Here is a 14,399-nt window from a genome sequence, read left to right as displayed (position 1 = left end):
GGGCTCAGGCCTCCCCACGGGCCACCTGTGTCCTTGTGTGTGGCAGACGGCTCTCCCCAGAGACGGGGATTCCTGGGCCCACGCCGTGGCCTTGCCGCCTACCGTCCCCTCTACTGTGCTCCGTCCAGCACACAGACACCCTGGGCTACGTGTGGGCAGGCGCTTTACAGAGCACGAAGCCAGGAGGTGAGGGACGTGGTCACCTTGGGAGCTGGCTCTCTCACCCTGTGCCTGTCCCTGGGGCCTGGAAACGTCCTGCTCTCGTCTCTGCACAAACTCCCTGTTCCCCCACGGGGCCTGCTGCGTCCACTGCGGGCTGCGTCCACTGCGGGCTGCGCCAAGCTGTCCTGGGCCTCCGGCTGCGCCAGCCTCAGCAGAGCCCAGACCCCCCAGCTGCGCAGGTCACCCCCACCTTCCCTGGGAATGCGGCTGAGAACTACTCAGGGCCAAGACCATGTCCAGCGCCCTGTGGCCCAGCACCCAGCAGACAGAGCTCAACCGGAATCATCTGGGACCCCGGGAGCACCCGCCGGACAGACGGACAGACAGAGGGGCAGGCGGACAGGGAGACGGCGACCCGGGTGCCTGGGTAGAGGGGTCAATGGACAGGGGTTGGGTGGGCAGATGGGTGAGCAGAGAATGCTTGGCCGAGTGTATGGGAAGGGAGGGCGAGTGGACAGGTGGACAGACAGATGGACAGACGGACATCTGACTGGATGGGTGAGTGGATGGGTAAGTGAAGAGAGGCTAGGGTGGACAGGTGGATGGTCAGATGAACAGGCAGACACTGGTCTGGACGAGTAGCTGAAGGGATGGACTGGTGGTAGATTGATAGCGGATCAACGCGTGGCGGGCTCCTCCTGTGCTCTGACGTCTTGGGACCCTTAGGAATCCAAGTACTGGGGATGGGACCAGGGGCACTTGGCCACTGAGCCACGCCTCCAACCTTTTTCATATTTCATTTAGAGACAGGGTCTCGCTGAGTGGCTTAGGGCCTCACTAAGTTGCTGAGGCTGGCTTTGAACTGGCGATCCTCCTACTTGGGCCTCCCGAGCCGCTGGGATCACAGGTGTGGACCACCACAGGTGGCCAGCACAAGTATGGGCCACCACAGGTGGCCAGCACAGGTACGGGCCACCACAGGTGGCCAGCACAGGTACGGGCCACCACAGGTGGCCAGCACAGGTACGGGCCACCACAGGTGGCCAGCACAGGTGTGGGCCACCACAGGTGGCCAGCACAGGTACGGGCTAGATCCTTAGAAACCTTGAACCAAAAGGACCTTCACATTGATCTGCAGACCCAAGCCCAGGGCTGGCAGTGCCCACAGGCCCTCAGCTGTTGACAGGCCTGAATTCTGAGGGTGGGAGGACAGGGCCGCTGGCAGCCATGCCCCACGGGACCCAGGACGTGTCCCCTGTGTGCACAAGTGTGTGTGTGTGTGTGTGTGTGTGTGTGTGCGTGGAGTCATCACACGGCATGACCTCGTCCCCCACACATCAGGAGGCTACCAGGCCCCGTGGGGTGCCCCGCCAAGCCAGCTGCCCCGGGCGTCTTGTCCTGGGCTGGCCGAGGATGGGGCCCACAGATCCCTGGGGAAGGGGAGAAGGAAGGGGCAGAGGGCATCTCACCTGCCCTGCTCACCTGCCCTGCTCACCTGCCCTGCCATCTGGTCCCACCGGGCGCTCGAGAGCCCCGCCCACCCCGGCCTCCCGCCCCCTTCCTGCCTGGAGGCCTCCTGGGGCTGAGTCCCCACCACCCTGTGGCCAGGGAACCGAAGCCTGCAGCGGCCTCCTTCCCTCCAGGACGGGACGCTCCCCTGGGAAGCAGATCCCCTGCGGGAAAGGCGGCAGCCCTCAGCCCAGCCCCTCCAAGCTCCCAGGGAACGGGGAGGGCGGCGCCCATGTGGGAGGCGTCTGGGCACTGGGGCCGAGGGTTCTGCGGACCGAGGGCCTGTTTAAGGAAAAGAACCACAAGGGACGAGTACGAGCTGAGGGCAAAGACCGTCATTTAGCATGAGAAAGAAGTCCCCCGAGTGACAACTCTAAGGTGCAGGGCAGGTCCAGGGCAGGTCCAGGGCTGGCAGCCCAACGCCGGCCTCTCCCCCTCCTGACCGCCACCTCCGCTGCTGAGCTGCTCCACGCTGGGGGCTGTGTGTCCTCGGTGGCCACCAGAGAACACAGGATTCTCCAGAGGGGAGGGCCCCTCAGACTGTGCTCCTGGGCCTTTGCTTCAATCCGTAACTTAAAAATAGTGAGGGCCAGGGCAGCTCCGGGGTGGAGCGCCGCCCAGCCCGCGTGAGCCCTGGGTTTGATCTCCAGCGCGACAAAACGAAAATAATAGGCGCAGCACCCAGGGGCAGGAGCAGGGAAGGCCAGACCCAGACCTCTGTCGGAGCCCCCTACGAACTCTGGGAGCTGACCCCCAGACTCACCTCCCTCTCCCCCGTCCCATAGACAGGCCATGGGCTGGGTCGGAGAGGCAGGCCCATGGCCACACCCAAGGAAATTGCTGGACGTTCTGCTGGGAGGGGAACAGAGGAGGGGGGTGCTGGTGAGGCCTCCCCAGGCCCCGGGATTTGGGAGAACAGTCATTGTGGCCCTGAGGCCTTCTGAACCTGCAATTCCAGGCTTCACCACCTGGAGGCGCTCAGGCCCACGATTGGAGACAGAGCCTCTGCCAGGCTCGCCACCTGGTCAGTAAGAAAATGGGGGGAGCAGCCCCTGCCCAGCAGCCCGGGCCAAGAACCAGGGGTGAGTGGGCGTCCACCGAGTGTGGGGACTGGGGAAAAGCTCCCGTGCCGTGGGAGTGGAGCTCTCCGTTCCCGGGCACCCTGCCTCAGCCCCCTCCCCACCACACAGGTGACCCCACGGATCTACTGACCCGGGGGAGAGCCAGGTGCCCGGGCCACCCTCGGGTCCAGGTCAGTTCCCAGGAAGGGCCCGCCTGTGCTGTGAGAAGCAAGGCTGCAGAGGCCACCTCGAGGGAGGGCCTGGTCCTCATCTGGCCCAGCCACGACTCCCTGAGCTCCCACAAGTCCCGCCCCACCCCAGCCCCGTCTCCACCGGTGACATCCACATGCAGAAGGGCCTGGGGCACTGCCTCCGGGAGCCGGGTCGGCAGCCCGCAGCAGCTTGCTCCGTGGCCTCAGACTGGGCTGCAGCCTGGCACCGCGGTCATCTTCCCAAACCCCGGGTCCAGCTCGGGCCCCTCGCTGTGCCCGACGGGTCTGGGCCAGCCGGCTTCTGGGGTACTCTCCGGTTCCCACGTGGCCTGGAGACACGGCCCCTCCTCCAGGAGACCCCTCCTGGACCCTGGATGGGGAAGGACCAGGCCCCGGTCCCCTGCGTCGTCCCACGTTGCCACGTCGACCGAGTGCGAGAGAGTGGCGAGATCTTTGTGCTTCCTACTTATTTCTGTGTTTATTTGTCACTGGAGACGGAGCCCAGGGGCACTCGGCCACTGAAGCTCATCCCCGGCCGTTTTTACATTTTGTTTTGAGACAGGGTCTCACGAGGCTGTTGAGGGCTTCGCTGAGTGGCTGAGGCTGGCCGCGACTTGGCGATCCTCCTGCCTCAGCCTCCTGCGTGCGTCATGGGGTTCCAGGTGTGCACCCCCACGCCCAGCTGTTCTTCCTCTAACAATAGGGGACACTCTGTCGCCTGCTTCTCAGGCAAAGCTGCCGCCACGGGAGCCTGGCAGGGCCTCGCTGGCATGGGCAGAGCCTGTCCTGACTCTGTGCTGGACTCTCCCGCCCACCTGCAGGACATCCTGGAGGAGAAGACGGTGCCCACGGCTGAGCCTGCTTGGCACGCTCACATGTGTCCCCGCCTTGTGGCTGGTGGCCAGGCAGAGTGGCCTTTGTGGGCCCCTGGTGCCTGGAAGGCTTCCCTTTGCTGGTGTGTGGGGAGGAACTAGAAGATTAAAACGCTCCTCCCCACGTGGGTGGCTGCCAAGGCTGACCTCGGCCACCAGAGGGTGGGGGACAGGGACAGATCAAGTGACTTGTGAAAGAGGACCCTCCCGTCCACCCACCTCCAGACCGGCTGGGGACGCTTCCCGGGGGTGGGGCCGGAGTCCAGATGGAGCCCAACAAATGCGCAGCCCGAGCCGCGGCCCAGGCTTTGATATTTAATCCCCTCCTCGGGCTCAGTTTCCCCTTTTACCCCCTCCGCCCTGCGCCCGGCCGGAAGCGATAGGATTTTCTTTGAAAAGAAACTTCCAAACCTCTCTTAATTCCGCTCACTCCGCCAGCGCTGAGGCCGGGGGACGAGGGTGACAAGACTTTTTTTACCTTTTAACAATAGGGACAAGCTGCCAACTGATTCAAGGGCAAACCTAATCCCGTCGTTTCTGGAAAATTCACTCCATTTCAGTCAAAAGGAAAAACCTGGCCTCCGAGGTGGTGGGTGGCGCGGCTCCGGATCCTGCGGCTGGAACACAAAGCAGCCGCCACGAGCCCCTTGTCTTTGCAAAGGAAAAGACCCCCAAGAAGCCAGGGCCTCCCTCCCTCCCAGCCCCGGGGTCGTTTGGGGACGGCCCTCCTTCCCCACCACGTCCCGCTGCAGGCCCTGGTGGGCACGGGCTGCCCGAGAGACAGACCTCACCTGGGAAATGGGGGTCAGACTCCTGCTCGCTGCAGGGGGTCGATTTGAGACGAGGAGGAGGAGGGTGACATGCCTTCTGGGGTCCTAAGAAAATGACCCATGGGACGTCCTGTGGCGATCTTAACTCAGAGAGGAGCTTGACCGCCCCAGCTCTCCTGGGACTGTCCAACTGGACCAAAGACCAAGAGCCACCTGGTGCCGTCGGCAGGAAAGCCAGCCCGGTGCCCGACAGGGGCTCACTGAAGGGACGGGGACGGGGAACGTCTCAGGAGGCTGAGCCAGCCACCACCGTCCCCCAGGCCTGGCTCGTGGAGCCAGAGCATTTCAGGAAACACCCAGCAAGAGCGGAAAAACAGAGACATCTCCAACTAGGGCGTGTCCCCGGTGGGCAGGGGAGGGGACATGCGTCCAGAGGAACCCGTGACTCAACCCCGCGGTCACCCTGACCAAGGGAAACGTCCACGAGGGAAAACGGGGCCGTGTCTGGAATAAAATGGTCCGTGGGCGGCGTGACCCGTGTCACCACCCGAGAAGAAACGGGAGGGGAGCGCCAAGACGATCCAAGAGGAAGTCAAGGAAAGAGACTGGACAGACAGAGGGCCTGCCACCTCCAGGGGGATAGCGAGACCCAGGGGCCGAAGAGAGAGGGTTGGGAGGGTGGTGGCCATCCTCCAAGATGGCCCCAGGGACCGCATCTCTTGGCCACCCCTTCCACCTCGAAGGGCCGACTGACGGACAGAGCATGGCCGTGACCATGCGTGACTTCTGAACAAGGTCAGGAAGGACCCTGCGGCCGCCGTCTCACCCTCTCCTGGACGGAGCACCCAGCAGGGGTCCTCGGTGAAGAACCAACACTGTGATGACTGCGGGCCACCGGGCACCTTGAAGGTGGCCTTGTTAAGAGAGAGCTGGAGCCAGAGGCACCGGCCAAGCTGCTCCCAGATGCCCGGCCCCAGAGCCCGGGTGAGATGATGGGGTTTTTGATTTTAAGCCATTAGGTTTGGGGGTAAAGATCTGTGCCGCAAAAGATGACTCATACAGAGGGAAACGGAAAAAATGGGAGAAACAAAGGCTGGAGTTTTTCCCACTACGATGCAAACTGTGAGCCCCAGAGCTACGGAGCCCGACAGAGCCCGGGCGAGCGGGTGGACGTGGGGACCAGTCAGCAGGCCTCGCCCGCGGGCAGCAAAGACAGGAGCAGCCTTCACGTCCCGTCCGACATGCGCCCCTCAGCGTGACCTTGAAGGGCCCCCGTCCTGTCCTTCGGGATGTAGGCCTCCAGGTCCCCCGTGTCCTGTCTCCGTTTTGTCCCTTCTATCAATCACCGAGAGACAGCACCAGCCCTTCCGGTCGGGCTGCGGTCTGCTCCCGCTCCTGCAATCTTATCGAATCCGATAACCGCGCGCCTGCCCCTCTATGAACTCAAGGCAAATCTAATAAAACCCCGGTGGGCTGTGTCATAAACCTTGACAAGATGGCCCTAGAATTTATGGGGACGATTAACCTGCTAAGAACAGAAGACGGTCCCAAAGAAGGACAAAGGAGACGGGAGGGAGAGTGAGGGGCCCCGCAGGGCCACCCAGAGATAAAGCCCCGCCAGGCCACCACCGTGGTCAGTCACCTGTGTTCCTGCAGGGAGAACATGAAGTCACAGATTTAATGGAGATGACACATCAGGACACGTCGGTAGGGAAAAAAAAGAACAAAGGAGCATCGCTTCGTATGTAGGTCTGGGACCGTCCACGTTACAAAGGAAAACGAGGTAAAATCAGATCCGTCTCTACATCTGCCAAAGAGAAATTCCCAATGAATCCAAACTTAAACAGGCACAGAGAATCCACATAGTTTTAAAATAAAACCTAGGGGCCTGTCTTCACGAGGCTGAGAGAAGCTGTATTCAGTCATCACAAAAAGCACAGACAGGACAGAGACGTGTGACCCTATCACAGAAGATGCCACAGGAAAAAGTGAAAAGACTAGCCACCGCGAGGCAGAGGGTTCAGGCAATGCTTATCATCAGCAAAAGGTTCATATCCACACTATGTAAAGAACTTCTACAAATCAACAACAAAAAAAAGAAAGAAAAAGTCTACAAAGAGTCAAAAGAGACCAGAACAGACACCACCGTCTCGCAGGAATCAAAGAAGTAAGAATGGAAACAGCAAGGCCGGGCACGTCCACCCGACTGGAAGCACCAGGTGTTAGTGTGGGGAGCACCGGGACCGGGACCCTGCCCAGTGCCAGCACGTCGGCGTCTGGGCGGGAAGGACGGGAGAGCGAGAAGCCCATCCAGCTCACCAAAGGGTTTGACAGAAGCCCCACCCATGATCCGCCACAGGCCGCCGTCCACCCCGTGTCACACTGGCACCCTGCTGCCCAGAGGAAATGTCTCTCCTCACCCGGGTCAGCAGCTGCCCCCCTGGGTCTGACAGGAAGAGACTCGGGAGGGTCTCTTCCCACCAGGGGAGTCACAGCCTGAGGCTCTGTCCTGTGGCCGTGGTCCCACTCCCGCGAGTGGCCATGCCCCGGGTGGGAAAGGTGTGGCCCAATGATGCTGAGGAGTACTGGAGAAGCCGTGCCCCTCTGCTGGGTGGGGGGCTCCTGCTGCCCTCTCGTGAGCCCAGCAGGGAGCGGGTGGGCAGGGGCCGGGAGGCGAGGAGGTGGGCGTGGGGAGCCCCAGCCCCTGGCCGCCAGGCTCTGCCGGCCCCTCCCTGCTCCCAGCCGTGGGGCGAGCAGATCCACTCGGAGTCGGAGTTGGGTTTCCTTTCTCTGGAAACAACTCCCAAATGCCTGGAGGTCAAAGGTCCCGGGGAGGTGGTGCCACCGTCCAGGGCGATGGCCGCTGTCCCTGACGGCCGCAGCGGCCTGTTCGTCTGTCGCAGCCCGGCGGCCCTCCGCACGGCAGCGGGCGTCCCTCTCCCCGGCCGGGCGGGGTGATGGGTTGATTTATTGGAGGAAGCCCTCGCGGGCGCAGGGGCTGCTGGAGAGCCGGTGACAATAGGCACAAAGCCCGCATTCCGCCCGTCTGAATGGGGACGAGATTTACTGTCTGGGCCAGACGGCATTTCTGTCCCCAAGTCATCTCAGAGTACATTGGCCACTAAAGATCTCAACAGCAGACCAAGGCGGAACAAAGGGGGTCCGTGTTAAAGGAGCTCTGTCAAGGAGTGTTAGATGTCCACCAGATAGAAGGCCGCGCCGGCCCCACGGAAGTGACCGCGGCCCTGCGCGGTGGTCACGGATCAGAGGACGATGCTAATGAAGTCGTTTAAATGCACGTTTGATGGACCCGGGAGAATGGGGCCGATTCCATGCAAGGCGCCGCAAGGTCAGGGAATCAAAGGAGGTGGCCGTCGGATTTGCCGCGGGGGACAAGGCCCCATTGTGAGGCCACTTTTTCAGCCGGGAAGCGTGTTTTCCCTGGCCGCGGTGTCTGCCGACGTGTGCGTCCCGGCCGGCGGCGGGCTGCAGGATTTACGGCCAGAGCGGACCCCCGAGAGGAGCCCAGAAGCAGCTCCTGCCAGCCTCTGAGAGGGGCCCGGTTCTGAGCGCCCCCCAGCGGCCTGCGCCCCGAGCTGGGCCCCGTGGGCTCCATGGGGGGCAGCGAGGCCGGCCCTGCAGACGGGAGGCCCCACCCCCAAGCCCCACGGCGGGAGGAGGCCAGAGCGCCCCCAGGTCCGGCAGCTTCAGAGCGGCCTGTGACACTCCCCTGTCCTGCAGACCAGCCGACCCCAGCCCTCTGGGCCCAGTGGGCCTGTAGGGGGTGGACCGGGTCCCCTGACCTCAAGACGGTGCCCCTCTGGCTCCCTCCATGCTCACTCCAGCCCTGGGCTCGGTTCCGTCCCCTGCCTCGTCCTCCCAGCTCCCCTTCCTGCACGCCGACCCTGGGCAGGCAGCCCAGCCGTGGGGAGCTGGGCCCTGCCAGCATGAGCTGCCCTGCCTGCTGCCCGCCACTGGGCTCTGGCATTCAGGGCCCCTGCGCCTGGCCCCCATGTCCAGCCTCCGTCCCCGCTGCTCCCTCTGCCTGAGCCACTGCCACGCAAAATGCAGGCCCCAGAGCCGTGGCAGGCAGTGGCTGGGAGCGGGCCCCACCTCACGTGGACTGAGCTGGACTGAGGGCTGGGGCCAGGGGCACGTCCAGTGTCCAGACGGTTCCTCTAGCACTGAAACTCGAGCCTGCTCCCTCTTCCTCCCGTCCCCCCAGTTCTCTCCAGGAGGAGGTCACGCTCTGGAGCAGCAGGTGGCCCCGGGGGCTTCTGGGAAGAACAGGCCAGGGCCGCCCTGGGTCTGCCCAGCCTCAAAGGTGAGGCCACCTCCCCCCGGCCCAGGCTGGGGGCCAGAACCTGAGGCGGGGCCTGGGCAGGATGGGCCCTTCCAGAGGCTCAGGAGAGTCCATCCAGGCCCCCGTCCTGCTCTCCCGGGAGTGGAGGAAAGCCGGCCACTGTGAAGCAGGCCACTTTGGCTCAGGGGCGGCTGGGGGGTCTGCTTTCCCACCGCGGGGGGCACTTGGATGTTGGTAAAATAAACTGGTAAGAGACCTCAAAACCGCTGTTTAAAACCTCGGCTTAGAGAAGTCTTCCTTCACAAACCTCTCCCCCAAGGCCCTGACGTGAGGGGTAAAAGGACGGCCGTCCCCACCCACGGAGCCCAGGGAGGGAGGCGGAGGCCACAGCCACCATCAGTCCTGGGCTGTGACAGATTTCCCCAAGCCACTCACAGATGGGCCTGCGAGGGCGTGGACACGGCCGCCCCTTCCATTCTTGAGTCCCCGTCCAGCAGAGTGTCAGACATATGGAGGGTGTTCAATGAATATTGAGCAGAAATAGATTGTGCGGCTCTGAGCCGGCCTCCCGGGTCCAGCCCACCCCCAGAGCTCCCTGGAGAGCTGGTCAGCTCTGGGCCGCAGACACCACCACCGTCATCATCACTGTGCACAGCCGTGGGGCACGACGCACCTCCTTATCAAGTTACGAGGATGACTCTTTGCTTAACACGAGTAAAGGACTGAGAACTGGATCTGTGTGTAGTAAATATGCAATAATACTGTTTTCTCCATCACCACCATCATAACCACCACCACCATATCACCACCATCACCATATCACCATCACCATCACCATCATCACCATCACCATCACCATCACCATCACCATCACCACCATCACCATCACCATCACCATCACCACCACCACCATCACCATCACCACCACCATCACCATCACCATCACCATCACCATCACCACCACCATCACCATCACCACCACCATCACCACCACCACCACCACCACCACCACCACCACCACCACCACCATCACCACCACCACCACCATCACCACCACCACCACCATCACCACCATCACCATCACCACCATCACCATCACCACCACCACCATCACCATCACCACCACCACCACCACCACCATCACCACCATCACCATCACCATCACCATATCACCATCACCATCACCACCATCACCATATCACCATCACCATCACCACCACCACCACCATCACAACCATCACCACCACCACCATCACCATCACCACCATCACCATCACCACCACCACCACCACCACCATCACCACCACCATCACCACCACCACCACCATCACCATCACCATCACCACCATCACCATCACCACCACCACCATCACCACCACCACCACCATCACCATCACCATATCACCATCACCATCACCATCACCACCACCACCATCACCATCACCACCATCACCATCACCACCACCATCACCACCACCACCACCACCACCACCACCACCATCACCACCACCACCACCACCACCACCACCACCACCACCACCACCACCATCACCACCATCATAACCATCATCACCACCTTCACCACCACTGTCACCACCACCATCATTATCACCACTACCATCATCACCATCACCACCACCATCATCACCATCACCATCACCATCACCACCACCACCACCACCACCACCACCACCACCATCACCACCACCATCACCATCACCACCACCACCACCACCACCATCACCATCACCACCACCACCACCACCACCACCATCACCATCACCACCATCACCACCACCATCACCATCACCATCACCATCACCATCACCACCACCATCACCATCACCATCACCATCACCACCACCACCACCACCATCACCATCACCATCACCACCATCACCACCATCACCACCACCATCACCATCACCACCATCACCATCACCATCACCATCACCACCACCACCACCACCACCACCATCACCATCACCATCACCACCACCACCACCACCACCACCATCACCATCACCACCATCACCACCATCACCACCATCACCATCACCATCACCACCATCACCATCACCACCATCATAACCATCATCACCACCTTCATCACCACTGTCACCACCACCATCATTATCACCACTACCATCATCACCATCACCACCACCATCATTATCATCACCATCATAACCATCACCACCATCACCACCATCACCACCATCACCATCATCACCATCCCCACCATCACCACCACCATCATTATCACCATCACCACCATCACCATCCCCACCATCACCACCACCATCATTATCACCATCACCACCATCACCACCATCACCACCACCACCATCACCACCATCACCATCCCCACCATCACCACCATCACCACCACCATCATTATAACCATCACCATCATCACCACCCCCACCACCCCCACCACCGCCATCACTCAGTGGTGAAGACAATGACCTGTCATGGCCCCCTTCCCCATGGAGTCCACTTGGAACAGAAGCTCTTCCCACGTGACCTGGCCCTGTGTGCTCTCTGGTCAGGGTGAGCCTGGCAGAGCCGTCCACTCATTCATTGAGCCGATGTGCCTGAGAGCCCATTGCTGAAGCCGTGGCCAGAGCGAGCCTCTGCCTGGGAGAGCAGAGAAACCAGAGAGCAAGAGAGCGAACCCAGGCCCACTCAGTGCCGGGGAGAGCAGTCCTGGGGCCCCGGTGCCCCGCTCCCTGTGACAGGTGGTGAGGACACAGACGGACAGTCACGAGGACCCGAGCACACCCCCCCCGGCACCCCCTCCCCGAGAGCCGGCAAGCGTACAGCCAGACCCACCAGAAGAGCCGCCCGCTGCTCGCTCCAGAAGGAGCCGTCACCACAGACCCCGCCCGCATCAGACGCGAGGACGAGGACCACCAACCACTCGGCATGCGTGACTCTGCCAACTGCTCAGACGCCACGGCTCACCCACCGTGCGCTGCTGTGAACGAGGAAAGAGCTAGACGCGTTGGCAGAAGGATGGACTCCCAATTCTTGTAGAGAACAGAAGGGGGCCACCCATTAGTCCATCTGAGGACTCAGCGTCATTGTGACACACAACCAGGCAGAGGGAGTAGGGATAAAGAGGAGGGAAAGAGGGAGGGAAGGGACCGACCGGGGTCCCTCATGAATGTGACACAGGAAGGTAGGCCCAGCACAGAGCCGGCCAAGGACAGGGAGTGGGGCCACAGAGAGGCCAGCCAGGCACAGCAGGGACGAGGCCCAAAGGGACATGGCCCCCAGGAGAGCATCCAGATGGCGCACACACGGTGTTAACCCCAGAAACCGTCAGGGAGACACGGAAGTCATCCCACGGGCTCTCAGAGAGGCAAAGACCAAGACGTCCAAACGTCCGTGGGGGTGTGACGAATCGGTCACCGACACGGAGCCGGCAGGATGTGAAACGGTGCAGACGTGATGAGAACCAGTTTGGTCGATCCTCCCAAAACAGAGTGTGGGGTCTGGGAGCGCAGCCCAGTGGCAGAGCACACAGCACGGGTTCAAGTCTTGGTACTGCCAGGAAAATACAAGTAAATAATATGCAAGGGAGTACCTGACCCAGCGACTCAGTCCTGGGCACAGGCTCCCAGAGAAATGAAGACACATTCACCCAAAAACCTGCCTAAAATGGGTGCCCATAGCAGCTCTGTGGCCAATATCCAGGAGCAGGAAGGGAGTCCAGCTGTCCTTCAGGAGGCAGATGATCAACAAAGTTGTCCTCCCAGACTGTGGAATATTACTCAGCAATAAAAAGGGAGAAGCTATGAAACACAGCAACCTCGGTGAATTTCCAGAGGGTTTTGCTGAATGGGCGGAAGCTGATGTGTTGACATTAAAGTGACAGACTTACTGATTGACAGCTGCCAGGGGCCAAGGCAGGGACAGCGCAAAGCAGGGTGTCCACAAAAGGCTGCAGGAGGGACCTGCGTGACAGCGGCGGCGGTGTCCTGGCCACAATGCAAGATGCTACCAGGGGGACATCTCTGATTGTTTCTTACAACCTCAAGTGAGCCTCGATCTCAGAACAAAAGGACTAATTTTCAAGAGTAAAAAAATAAATAAGTTCAAGAAATCAAAAGAGTGTTTAAAGGGAGAAAAGGCAGGAGACGCCGTTCACCGCACACCTAGACACGGCTCCCGGTCTAGGTGTCAGGGGCAACGGTCGGACAGGCCTTGTGGGGACACGGAAGGCGCTGGGCATGGTCAGCCGCAGGGGAGAGGCAGCGTGTGGACAGCGAGTCCCGGAGAAGGGCCCAGCCGTGACACACGGGCCCAGGCTCAGCTGAGACCTGGGGCTGCCGAGGTCCTGGGCTGGGCACTGGGGTGCAGCGGGAGCCCCCGACCCGGCGGGTGAGGCCCGTCCCCGCGACATCCACTGGGCCGCGCCCAATCCTGGCCCAGGCCTGGCGTCCACCAGCGAGAGAACAAAGCCGGGGCCCGTGAGGGTCTTCAGACAACGAGGGAGGGACCAGAGGTCCCTGCCCCCAGGAAGGTGACAGGAAAGGTCCCATCGGAAGGTCCCTCTGCAGCCCCAGAGCCAGGGGCGGGGCTGCGGGGCCTGGCAGAGGAGCCTGGGTCAACCCGGCCCCTGGAGCCCGGGCCTGGCCTGGACGCGAGCACGTCCCTCACGGGGGCCTGCAGCTCCACCCGAGAGCGCCAGGCGGGTCCCGGCCGCCCAGGCGGGAGGGAGAGGGGGACCCACGCCCCGGGAGCGGGCACCAACCAGACCAGGAACTGCCCGGGCCGCGGAGGCCCCCAGGAACGGGAGGGAGCCCGCCGACTCCCGGCTCCTGTCGCGCCCAGCCCGGGGCGGCAGGGCAGCGCCACTCAGGCCAGGGCACCGCCCAGCCTCCCCCGCACCCAGGAACGCCAGGCTCCCGCGGCTCCGCCCGGACTTGTGAGAGGCTGAGGCAGGGCGGAGGCCGGGAGAGGGAGCCCAGCCCGCGAGGCCTGGGTGGACACCCGCAGTGGGGGGGTCCGTGGGAAGGTGAGGGAAAGCCGGTCCCTGGTGGAAAAACCCAGGTCCGCCCCAGGCTGCCCGTGGCTGGCACGAAGCAGCCAGCCAGCGCCTGCAAGGCACTCCCAGGGCCCGGCACGGCGGCGGCTCAGCTCCGATCCTGGGGCACCGCTCTGTGCTTTGACTCATGGTGGATTAATGATCGGACTTTGAAATAGTAAACAAATAAAAGAGTCCAGAGCTCCTCCTACCCTGCCAAAGCTGTGTGACCTTGGGCAAATCATTCAACCTCTCTGAGCCTCCATTTCATCAACCAAATAAGTTTTACCCACTTGTTCTTTTTTTTTTTTTGCAACGTGTCTGTGAGGACATGTGACATCGTCCACGTAGCTGGACTTGTGTCGCCCTTCCCTCCGTGGGTCAGCTCGGTCTGCCGAGCCCCCCCCTGGCCCCTCGCTCGCCAGCCGTCAGGGATCTGCCCAGATCCCAGGCCTTTCTTTCCTCCCTGAGGAGG

General features: G+C 61.8%; 1 long non-coding RNA gene across 1 annotated transcript; it reads right to left on the bottom strand.

Moving 5' to 3' along the window:
• Positions 1–3,396: 3,396 nt before the first annotated feature.
• LOC144376951 (uncharacterized) lies at positions 3,397–9,792 on the bottom strand. The gene is made up of 2 exons (XR_013437373.1): positions 4,608–9,792; positions 3,397–4,433 (listed from the first exon to the last, which is right to left on the bottom strand). It is a non-coding gene; the product is annotated as an uncharacterized LOC144376951 (long non-coding RNA).
• Between the last annotated feature and the right edge of the window lie 4,607 nt (positions 9,793–14,399).

The sequence above is a fragment of the Ictidomys tridecemlineatus genome, chromosome 4, assembly GCF_052094955.1.
Source record: "Ictidomys tridecemlineatus isolate mIctTri1 chromosome 4, mIctTri1.hap1, whole genome shotgun sequence".
Classification (NCBI taxonomy): Eukaryota; Metazoa; Chordata; class Mammalia; order Rodentia; family Sciuridae; genus Ictidomys; species Ictidomys tridecemlineatus.
The sequence above is the reverse complement of the archived record's forward strand: the minus strand, read 5'-3'. Positions and strand labels throughout refer to the sequence as shown.